Raw genomic sequence first — 12,947 nt, 5'->3', positions numbered from 1 at the left:
AATTGACGAGATACCTCCTCCCTTAATTGTCGGCAATCCTCGGTCTTGTGGCTATGTGTGCCATGATATTTGCACATCGAATCCAAGTTTCTTTGGGAGGGATCGGTTTGCATTGGTCTGGGCCACCTAGTATCCTTGATCCTTCCGATTGCAGATACGATGCCCGGTGCATCGATGCTAAAGTTATATTTCGATAATCGAGGTGCCTCTATAGGATTGGCATATTTGTCGAAATCGCATTTTCTCATAAGTCCCCGAGAATTCTTTCCTTGATCACTCCCTCGATTGTTCCGGGCGGAATTGTGTCCTGAATCATTATTCCTTCGATTTGTGGTGTATGGTTGATATCGGTCTTTGTTCGACCTTGGCTCTCTATCGATGTCCCTCTGGTTTTTAATAACTGACCTATTTGGATGTGCTGATCCGGAAGGAGCTCCTAATTGTCGTTCTCGACCCTGAATTTTGACTGATATCGATTGTGCACATCCGCCCAAGTTACAGCTGGATATTCGACCAAATTTTGTTTCAGCTGACGTGATGTTATCAAACTTCACTCATTCCACCCTTGGGTGAAAGCTTGAATGGCCCAATCGTCTGTGACCGGTGGCAACTCCATGCGTTCCATTTGAAATCGGGACACGAATTTCCTCAGTATTTCAATATCCCTTTGTTTTACTTTAAAAAGGTTTGATTTCCTTGTCGCGACTTTTATGACACCGGCATGTGCCTTTACGAAAGAATCTGCCAGCATGGCAAATGAGTCGATAGAATTCGGTGGCAGATTGTGATAACAAATCATTGCTCCTTTCGAGAGGGTCTCTTAGAATATTTTCAACAACACAGATTCAATTTTGTCATCTTCTAAATCGTTACCCTTGATGGCACATGTGTAAAAGGTGACGTATTCATTGGGGTCGGTAGTTCCGTTATATTTGGGAATCTCGGGCATACGGAATCTTTTCGGAATTGGCTTTAGGGTTGCACTCGAGGGAAAATGCTTTTGCACGAATTTTTTGTAATCCAACCCTTTTATCATTGGCGGTGCCCTCGGGATCTGATCGACCCTGGAGTTATATGTTTCTATTTTTTTTTATCATTTTCTTCAATCCGCTTTGTGCTCGCCTCGAGTATCTTAGCAATTTCGGGAGTAGTCCCCGATTCTTGCTCGTTTGACCTTACTACGGCTGGCTCCGTTCTGTGGGTAATTTCTCGAGGTGGATTGGGCTCTGGCCTGCTTGGTGTCTGGCTTTGGCTCTACAACTGAGCTATCGCTACCTGTTGGGCTTGCAGCATTTAAAAATTCATACGCAAGCTAACTCCATTTTCCTCAACGTTATGGGTGACTCGAGCCGCAAATCGAGTACCTCCATGAACGCTATTTTCAGGTTCAGAACGTTGGTTCGCTTCAAGGGCCACATGTGAATTATTTTCTAGTGGTACTTCGACCTGAGCTTCCATGGCATCGATAAATGGCCTTCCGGATCTGGTCGTCATATTGTTGGTTTCGTCTTGAAGGCCTGCTTCATTTTCGATAGGTTAAGCCATTAATTGAGAGTTTGCCATTGCTAGCCAAAAACACTTTCAAAAGACAGGCGTAAAATGGCGTGTGTTTGTAGATTCGTATCAAATAACCATTGTTATCCTTAGCCCCACGGTGGGCGCCAAACTGTTTATCCGAAAAACGGATAGAGTTAAATTTGTACGTAGTTCTAAAGATATGTGGTATAGTTTAATACAAATCGTAAGGATAAATAGAAATATCAAATACGGATTGCAAAGAATGCAAAATAAACAAAGTTGGAAAGAAGATGATTTTTAGGACTAAGCAAGATGAATCAATGTATGAAACTTAAAGAAATAACTCTTCAATATAGGAGTGTATGGTGTTTTAGTTACAATGTGAGCACGAAACAAACTGTCTTCTACAGAAATATAACCATTATTTTTATAGTGGAGGATCCTACTTTAGATATAATTAAAAATACATAGTGGAGAACCCATGATAAATAAGTTTTTCCCTAATTTCCGCTGAAATTCTCTCCCTTAGTGCATTTGCAATGGCTCTTGTCTGTGAGCTCGAGCTCGATCGGCCTCGGTGCTGGTCGGTATTGTTTTTAGAGCTCGATGCGGATTTGAGCTCGATGCCGACTCGGGATCAGGTGATGATTCGGGCTCGATATAGGTTGTCCTTTGCCCCTTAAGCTCAATTCCACAACATCTCATCATAGTTCGATTCGGACCCGAGCTCGATAATGACTTCGAACTCGATGTTTGACCTATACCTGAAATCTGAAGCTCGTTCGTACAATCTTCGGAGCCCATCTCGATATCACGAAGTCTTCCTTTGGTCCATCATGATCACATCTTGATCAATCGTACGAAGGCCAAAATCAAGTTCGACAGTATACAAACTTCATTTTCTCCGCCTTATTCCCCATCTCGACCTATTTGACATCTTAGCGGGCATGTAGGTTCAAAAATAAATTTAGGATTTAAACTTTATGAATTTTAGATTTGCAATTCTACTACATCGCATCTAATTTAAAGGGTTCATTTATTATCTATATATGTTTAATAATATTTGGGCAAAAATACAGAGGGCATGAGCGAAAACTATGAATTCAGATGAACACATAGCGTCTGCACTGGATATGCCCTGTGCGGGTCTAATAAATTAAACTGCATCCCATCTTGATCAAATGCTTATAGTGAGTGAAGAAAGTGATATTCAGGTCTGAATTGAAGCACACTGATGTTAGGAACATTTATTACTTTTCTGGAATTAAACTCATTTAGCAGTGACAAAGAAGATAACCAAAAAAAAAATGTGGTTTTCATGCATATGGTTCAGTTCTGAAATACTTGTACTCAGGGGCAAAGCTAACCCTTCGCCAGAAAATTATACTCCGTATAAAGTAAAATATTATTTGTTATTGATTAAAAATAGACTTTGAACACCCTTACATAGCCCACTGATAAAGATTTGAATATCCTTATTAAATTTTCTGACTTCGTCATTGCTTGTACTTCAGTTACATACACTAGCTTCTAAAAGCATGAATCACATGTTATTTTATGAATCACAAGAAAAGAAATTATTTTATGTAAGGGTGTGATCTTAGCCTGGACCACATGTTACCAATGGTTGAGATCCCATATTGTTAGACTCCTATAATGTTTGACTAGAGAGATAAGAAAAAATAATCTATGCATAACTAATGCATATGAGAAGGAAATAATTTTGACATAATAATTACAATATTTGGTTGAAAGTATTGAAATAATAGCACTCGCGATAATATGTATCTATTTATAAATGACATCATGTTAATTAAGTTTGTACAAGGTAAAATATCATTAAAGTAATCCTCATATATAATATTTCATATATTATTATTTATCTCATAGTAATTCTTTTATTATTATTTACAGGATAAATCATTCATACGCTATAATGTTAACATAACTAGTACGCGAACCAAAGAATGATCGTCTACCTAAGGTGGCAAGGTGCTCAAAAATTATAGAAACTTAGAAAATGAAAACAAAAAGTAAGAAAATTCATTTAAGTTCGAAAGAATCCTTGCCTTCACAAAGCTATTATTTTTATAGTACTATTTTCAGACATTGCGCAATTGCTTTTACTGCTTGGCTTTGTTCAGGAAACTTGGCCCCACTGCAACTCATAATATAAAACCATAATAATAAGGAAAGTGACCCCACCCTCTTTTTTGTATCATATTTTATTTAGACAAAATAGATTAAACATTATATTACTATATCTATAGGGATATACACTACACGGTGGATCAGCAAACGCCCCAGAATCATTGATTCATTGTCACATAGTCACATTGTGTGTGTTTATATATTAGATTAATCTTCAGACGAACAGTATTATAAACTTATATTACAGACATATAATTTTATTAGATTAATCTTCAGACGAACAGTATTATATGTACCTCTTACCCCTGTGCCATATTACCAACCTACATATGGGGTGGGCATCAGTCGTTTCGGTTCGGTTGTGAATGTTATCGATTTGACATATCGGTTATCGATTTATTAATATGCTAAACTGATAACCGAACCGATAAGATATCGGTTATTGGGTATCGGTTAGCTGATTATCGATCCTTATCGGCTCGATTATCGGTTTACCCGATAAGAATAAAAAACATCTAAGAAAATTTATGTTTTTATTATCGAAATCGTGATCATACGAGAAAGGAACTAAATTTTTACTAACTACCTCACTGCGAGAGGGCATATTTCACAGGAAAATAATAAAATCCTAATCTTGTAAATACTAAAGAATCAGTGCAACAAAAGAAATAAATAGAAAAACTAAAAATCTAAACAATTAGTTCTTTAAAATTTAAAACTAAAAATCTTAACCGGAGAATTAAGATGAAAAATTCAGAAAAGTTTAAAACTTACTATAAGGATTATAGTCTGAAGATAAAGAGTAACTCCCGAATGAATGGAGCCATAAGGTGGCTTTATATACTTAGTGGGTAAAATTATAATTTTGTTAAAGCTTATTGGTCTATCGGTTAAACTGTTAATAAAATTGGGCAAACTGAGACCCGAACCGATAACTCAATAGTCAAATAATATTAAATCGTTATCGAACTAATTATCCAATAACTCGATATCGATAACTCAATAGCATTTTATCGGTTCAGGCTATCGGTTATATCCGATATTTGCCCAGCCCTAAACCTACATTCACATTAAGTTGGAGTTAATTATTTGAATGGTCATTTAAGTTAGAAAGATTAACGGTAAAATAATGTTTATATTATTTTTTTTTGACAACAAAATTATTTAAGCATGTCCATATTTGTTTTTTGGAAAATTACCAAGGAAACTCGCAACCGCTTCTCATCGGGTGCGCACTGGATAACATGTTCATTGTACAATAGTTCGCAAATTACATAGGAGATATAAACCGCACTAGACACATCCAGTGCAACGAGCTCTGACTAAGAAGACTGCTGATGAAGGGAATCGATCTCATGTCTCCCGTGAAAAATTTCGTACACCCATTTAATTCATTTCAAAACAAAAAAAAATCACACTTATTTAGAATGAGTAACTGAGATTTAAGTAAGCCAACCGTGTGCCGTGGGGAAAGGACCCCAACTAACATTCAATTAGTGTAAACCCAAGAAAGTCAATATTCTTTGCTTTGGAATTGGGACATCAGACTCCTCTTTTCATTTACCCCAACCCCCTTCCCCCAAAACCAAAGTTTTACCAACCCCAATATCTTTGAGGTTTCAACCACGTATTAGAGCTCACTAATTATATGTAACTTTTACGGGCCAATTCCAATTCCAATTCCAATTAGGTAAAAAGCTCGCACAAAGGAGATCCAGTTTTCTAAAAGAAAAAGAATTCAGTCAGCCCACTTATGAGTAAATGAGTATGGAGTCATGAAGTGTCATCGATATAGCATAAGGAACATTTAATCTAATATTTTTTCGTGAAAATCATTCAAAAATTGCTTTACCCGAACTCAAAAATTGGAAATGGTTGAAAATGGGTCGAAATCCCATTTCCAGAACTTAAATTCTGTTTTTTAGATTTTTATTCATCGCGATCGTGAAAATTCGTTCGCGATCGCATAGAACACTTTTGCCCAGGTTCATTTTACTCTTCGCGATCGCGGAAATGGCTTCACGATCGCAAAGCACAATTTGCACAGGCTGCCCATTTGCACTATGCGAACGCGACATGCCATACGCGAACGCGAAGCATAACCTTGTAGACCTACGCGATCGCGGACCGTTTCATGCGAACGCGAAGAACAAATTTGAGTACCCCAGCTTCTGCCTCATTTCCTCTTCGCGAACGCGTGGGTTAGATCGCGAACGCGAAGCTTTGCACTTCGACCCTTCGCGAACGCGTGCCCTCGGTCGCGAACGCAAATCACAATTGTGCCAGTCCAACTTTCCTCTTCGCGATCGCAGGAATGGCTTCGCGATCGCAAAGCACAAAACACCAGATGACAACAGAAGTTAAAAACCAAATTTTTCTCAAAGTACAAATGGTCTGTAGGTTATCCTTAACTCACCCGAGCCTTCGGGGCTCCAAACCAAACATGCACACAAGTCCTAAAACATCATACGAACTTACTCGCGCGATCAAATCGCCAAAATAATACCTAGAACTACAAACTGAACTACAAATCGAATGAAATTTTCAAGAAAACTTTAAAACTTATATTTTCACAACCGGACGTCCGAATCACGTCAAATCAACTCCATTTCTCACCAAATTCGGAAGACAGGTCATAAATATTATAGTGGACCTATACCAGAATCCGAAACCAAAATACGGACCCGATGTCAATAAATCCAACATCAGTAAATTCTTAAAAATCATTAAGCTTTCAAACTTTTTAATTTTCATCAAAATTCCATATCTCGGGCTAGGACCTCAGAATTTGATTCCGGGCATACGTCCAAGTCCCAAATTACTATATGGACCTAGTGGAATTGTCAAAATACTGATCCGAGTCTGTTTGCTCCAACGTTGACCAAAGTCAACTCAGTTGAGTTTTAAAGCTCTATTTCACATTTTAATCCATTTTTCACATAAAAACTTTCTGAAAATTTTTTACGGACTGTGCACGCAAGTCGAGGAGTGATAAATAGTAGTTTTTGAGGTCTTAGAATATAAAATTAATTATTAAATTTAAAGATGACACTTTGGGTCATCACACAAACGTTGTTCAGAGTCACCACCTTGCTAGAGGTCATCTTCAGGAATATCTTTCCATAACCTTCAATTTTGGTCGTTGAAGAATTTTTCATAAAATTGGTCTCGTCGGGTCCAGTGGAAGCATATGAAGCAAATGCTTCTCTAACAGCACAAACATGGCGGGTGACACCAGAATCAATCCACCACTCCTTAGGATTTTTCACTAAGTTGTATTCAGACAACATAGCGCACAAGTCATCAATATCATCATTTGGTTCAACCATATTTTCTTGTCCCTTTTTCTTCTCTTTCTTTGGAGCACGACATTCTGTAGCTTTGTGTCCACCTTTTCTACGGTTGCAGGAATTTCCCTTGAATTTCTTCTTGTTGGGATAGTTGTTTGGTCCAAAAGGCTTCTTTCGCTTCTTCGAATTAGTTGGAGCAGTTTCAATGATATTTTCTCCCAAAATTGTTGAGTTCCCACGTGTCTTATTTTTTGTAGCTTTATTGTCCTCTTCGATCCTCAATCGAACGATGAGATCTTCGAGTTTCATCTCCCTGCACTTGTTTTTCAAGTAGTTTTGAAAGTCCCTCCATAAACGAGGCAACTTCTCAATCATTGTTGCAACTTGAAATGCCTCATTGATGACCAAACCTTTAGGAAAGAGATCGTGAATTATAACTTGCAGCTCTTGAACTTAGGTAATGACATGCTTGATGTCTACCATCTTATAGTCTAAAAACTTTGCTACAACAAAATTCTTTTAACCGGCATCCTCGATTTTATACTTTTTATCCAATGCATCCCATAGTACTTTAGAAGTTTCTGCATTACTATAGACGTTGTAAAGATCATCCTCCAGTCCGCTAAGAATGTAATTCTTGCACAAGAAATCTGAGTGCTTCCATGCCTTAGTCACTATGAAACGTTCATTGTCAAGAGTTGTTTCCTGCAGAACCAAAACGTCCTCCGTGATGAACTTCTGTAGACTCAAAATAGTCAAATAGAAGAACATCTTCTGTTGCAAACTTTGAAATCATTCACGGAAAATTTCTCTGGCTTTTCCGCCGGAGCCGGTGGTGGCACAGAACGGCTGGAAGTAGCAACATTGCTCGTAGAGCCAACCACGGTGAAGATTTTATTTCTTCAAACTGAATACAAAACGAGTAGAAAATCACAGAGATTTTAATCTCGTAATGTAAACCAAGGAGTAGAAAATTCGAAGATTTTAGTCTCCAAATTGAGAGTAGTTAGTCTCCCACAATCAGAATATAAGATGAATAAAGAAAAATAAATTAAGTTACTTAAGCTTGTTGGTATACTGTATTCGAAGGAAAATTGAATTATCGTTTTATGAACAGTCTAATTTGGAGCAATTAATATTGCGTTAATATTAACAAATAAATTTGGTCCAAAAAATCAATCAATCCGAAGCCGAAGTCGAATCCGAGCGACGACGACGTCGCGAGGTTTGCCTTCTTTTTCACTCTTTAAGAGCTAGAAGAAGAACAATTATATATATATATATATATACCCATCAAAAGTCCTTTTCTCCTCCAACATAGGACAATGTCCCGACGACGCGAGGCTTGCCTTCTTCTTAACTCTTTAAGAGCTAGAAGAAGAGCAATTGTATATATACCCATCAAAAGTCTTTTTCTCCTCCAATATGGGATAATGTCCCTTTGTCAAGAAGGTAAAATCAAAATTTTATTTTTCCCTCCATTTTCCATTCGCTCTCTTTTAAGCTCTAAGAAGCTTAAACCCAACAATAATATCACAATTGTGATATAAATTAATCTCGAAATTGTTAATCTCGGATTCAAAAATTCAACCAACAACAAAATAAAATTATGCTGCATATAATCCCTTATCCCACCAACCAAACGAACCCTAACCATTACAAGCCTATGGATTGGATATGTTGAGTAAGATCATAGTGGCTATCTTTAAGGGGTAAGCACGACCAGATCTTAGTAAGATTAATTTAAGAGTTAGGTTTTGGAGCAAAAAACAAATTGTAGTAATATATCAAAGTACTAAGACCCCTTATATATGAAGTTAGCCACTCTACTTTGAACCGTCGGTGTTCTCATTAAACTCAGGCGGATGCAACTTGCAAGAGTTGACAATTATATTAGTTATCACTTAGTTAATAGCAAGTGCCTATTGCCAAGTTTCTTCTTTCTTTTAGGAATTAAAGCATACCAAGCTGTAAATGCGGGAATAATCCGACAGCAATGGAAAGAACACTCAACTACAGGTGATATTTTTTTTCTAAGTTGGCTTATGAAAACTATCTTTAAAAAGGAGAAGAAAATTTTCTCATTTGTTGGTGTATGCCAGGTTATTCTATAAACATTTCAAGTTTTACTTCATATTACTTGCCCCAACAAATATTTATATATCAATATCAATCTTTTGCTAAATGTTTTTTCACTCACAAGCCAAACACTCAAGAAAACATCCAAGAAAATAAATAGGATTACTTGAAGGCAGTTCGTGTGTATTATCCCAAAATATACTCGGTGAGTCGATTAGAGAAAGGATTTGAAGCTTATAAGTTTCATATTCTTGCTCTTTTAACTTATTAGGTTCTAAATTGATAATTCGTACGTATATTAAATAAATTTCTTAAGACAAATATAAAATTAGATCAATGTTACTCGATTCGGCCGAACCTGTAACTTTAAAGCTAGCTCCGCCCCCGTGAATGGTTAAGTATTTGTCTAGATATTGCAATCAGAAGCACGTCCACAGATTTAAATTAGATGGTTTACTTTTTAAGGTTCTTAGCATTAGATAGTGTATTTTAAATTATGGGTTCAATATGTAATATTTGTTAAAATTTAGTAATATTTCCCAATATTGGATTCAATTGAATCCAATATAATTATTATAAACTTCATCTCTAATCGCAATTAACACGTTTGTCTATGCACATTTGATTTAATTTGCGGAATTATATTAGTTTTAAACATGTAAATAACTTCTACTTGTGTAGTTATAATTTTATATATTCTTTCAAGTATAAAAACTGTGAATACCTAATTTTTGTACTGTTTTAACACCTCCTAAAGTCATTAGTGTTTTGTTACTTTAATTATTTTTTCCAATTTTTGTGTCTTTGATTGCATATTTCCTATCATAAAAATATCAAAAAATAGTTCTTTCTTTATTTGTGCATTTTAGGAATTGACTAACTATTCAATTGATAAATTAATCTAGTTAATTGATCATTTGAATAAGTTACTTAATTAATTTATTTGTTTGTATAAATTTAGTTTAATAAGTAGGATTAAGAAAGAAATTGGGCCAAATTTGAAAGAGAAAGTGGCCAAAAGTGCAAGATAAGGGGCTGCCCTTGAAAGGGTCTGAAACGACGTAGTTTTGCCTCAAAACTACGTTGTTTCATTAAGTGACCCAAGATCAAATCTCACCCATTGATCACCCCTTGATCTAATGGTCCATATTTAATCTCTCAAGAGGTATTTAAAGCCTCAAAAAACTGAAAAATTCCCTCATTTCCCCCCATAACTCTTTCTCTCTTCTCTCTCTTTCTTCTCTCCGCCGCCGCCGCCGGAAATCACCCATCGGTGGCGGACCACCTCCAGACACCTCCAAATTAACACCATGTATTCTCCACAACCTCCTCTTCCCATATCTCCAAACCAATTCCTTCAAAACCCCCTCAAACTCCTTGAATTTTAGATCTAGGAAACTTTAGCCACCACTTTTTGGCTCAAATTCATGAAGCTCCGGCCAACATCACCCTACAACACATGCATGAATGGATAGAGCTCCACGAGACCTATCTTTTCCTACCCATTTCACCCTCTAAAACCCCGTCGCCGCCGGCCCGCTGCCCATTACCCGCCGCGGCTCCACTGCCTCACCACCGCCAAAATGCCCCAAAACCCCATCTTAGCTATTTTTCGACTCAAAGACACTCATTTTTTTTTGGCGAGATGCTGAAACTCATTTCGTTCTAGCATCTACCCGAAAGAAACGTGCATTTCGGAGTCAGGCAGTCGCCTTTTAGCATCTCCGGCGTCTTCTCGTGGCTCGAACAGCTTCAAGCATACTCGTTAGGTATAATCGTCATCTCTTTAATTAATTTCTGATTTTTTATATTAATAGATTAGTTTCTGATTTTTGATTTTTCTGTTTTGGTTGTTTCTTGTTAATTAGAGTTTCAAGTTAGATTTATTTAATTAGTTATCTCTATTTAGTTTAGTGATTTGTTAGATTGTTATTGATCTAAACATGATCTTTAGTGTATTAGCTAAATCATTCACTTAGTTTGTCGATTATTTAGTTGTCTGATTGTTAACGATGCTCGTTCTGGTTTGAGCATTTAGTTTGTGAATTTAGTTATTTGTTTAGTAATTAGTTTGTAAAAATCGAATTCATTCCAATCAAGTTGGTTTGAATACTTAGTTCAATTATGTTTTTAGTCTCGTTTATGCTTTGTCAGTTCATAGTTGTTCATTTTTTATTTTGTGTTGAGCAAGTAGTTTGTTCTTGATGGTTAAAATCTGAAGTTTATGCTATTTTATCATAAAATAGGGTAATAGTAGCCTACTTTTACTAGTAGGGTGGCTGAAATGACATTTGTTTTCTCCTTGCTTCTGACACGACAGATTTTCAGGCTGTCCTTTCAATTTTGGGGACAGATCTTGAACAGTGTTTAGCACACAAAGTCAGTTTTTGGACAGATTTTTGGTGAACTAAAATCTGGCCCAAAAAGGGGACTTAATTTACCTATTTAAGGGGCTGCTATTTCTTCACTTCAAAGACTCTATCTTACACTTGCAGAGATCTTGAGAGTTGCTTGAACACACATATGGTTGAACAAAAAATCACCAGATGAATATTTTAGTAAGCTAAAAAATTTTGTTTTGTGAGTGAATCTTAGAGTGCAAACTTTTAGAAAAGTAGAAGTCTTCTTTAGAGTTAGTTCTAGGTTTCTTCTCTAAAGTTTTCGGGCTGTTTAAACACGATTTGCTGCTGGATTTCTGTTGATTTTGTTGTTGTTCTCTGTTGTTTTCTATTGCTGAGCTTCAATTCATCCCCTGTTGTATTTATTTTCAGCTCTTCAGGTAACCTTCTAAACATTTGTAATGCAGGCTCTTTTTCTTTAATAACAGATGATGAAAAGTTGAACATATTTAGATTATATGTGCATCTTCAATATGGACGGATGTCAAAGTGTAACCTTGAAATCAAATCTCGTGGTTTAAGTATTAAATCTATGACTTTGTTTAATTCTTTTTTTTTTTATTTAGCTTAATAGCTTTCCCAATGTTAGTTTTCAAGTAGTGTTTCTTGAGTAATGGTAGTATTTCACTTAAAAATATAAAAGTTATATAAAGACCTTGTAGTAGGCTAATAAACAAAGAATTTTGTTTGGTTTAAGTTTTTGCCGTTCTTTTCACCGTAAAGTTTTAGAAGATTGCATAAAGGTCTATTTCTTATTACTTTACTGTTTTAGTCGTAAGGTTTCTGTTGTGGTTAGTTTTTCGTTATCTGAATGCTTGTTGTTCCTAATTTTCATATTTCTTTACTTAATCACTTTTTAAATGTTGTTCTTGATTTTACTATTTTTTTCTAATTTCTTTTAGTTTCGTTTAAAGAAAAACAAAAATTATCTCATAAGTTATGTGACAACAATGTATGATGCATAATGGGCTTTTGGTTAGTTGTTAAGCTATTGAGCCACAGTGTTAATTAAAATTAATATGATTGGGCAAATGGGTTAACCTGCTAGTCTATTCTTGTTTTCAAAACTGGCCCATTTTTCCTTAACAACAAAGCTGCCCATTTTCTTTATATAGCTAATTGGGCCAAATAGATTCATTTTAGATGGCCCATTTTGTATACAAAAATTGCAGCAGTCCAATACCAATAAAATTCAAGAGTTTGCCCTTTTTTTTTTAATAACAAAGCTGGCTTATTTTCTTCAACCAATCATTCAACTAGTCCAACACCATGAAATAATAACAAACACGAGTTTGTCTACGTTTGATATCATATTTAGTTAGATAATTTCAATGTCATATCCTTACCTCTTGAATAGATAATTTAGTAACTCAATCACTTCTAATAAAATAATCAAACGCTAGGCAATTTTAGGTGTGTTTCAAATATTGACCATGTGCTCATACACGATCATTGGTCCATGTAATTAATAAAAAAGGCCGCGTGTGCTTTCTCGCTCCTTGACCTTTGT

This window comes from Nicotiana tabacum, chromosome 22 (assembly GCF_000715075.1).
Source record: "Nicotiana tabacum cultivar K326 chromosome 22, ASM71507v2, whole genome shotgun sequence".
Taxonomy (NCBI): domain Eukaryota; kingdom Viridiplantae; phylum Streptophyta; class Magnoliopsida; order Solanales; family Solanaceae; genus Nicotiana; species Nicotiana tabacum.
This window is presented reverse-complemented; position numbering follows the sequence as displayed.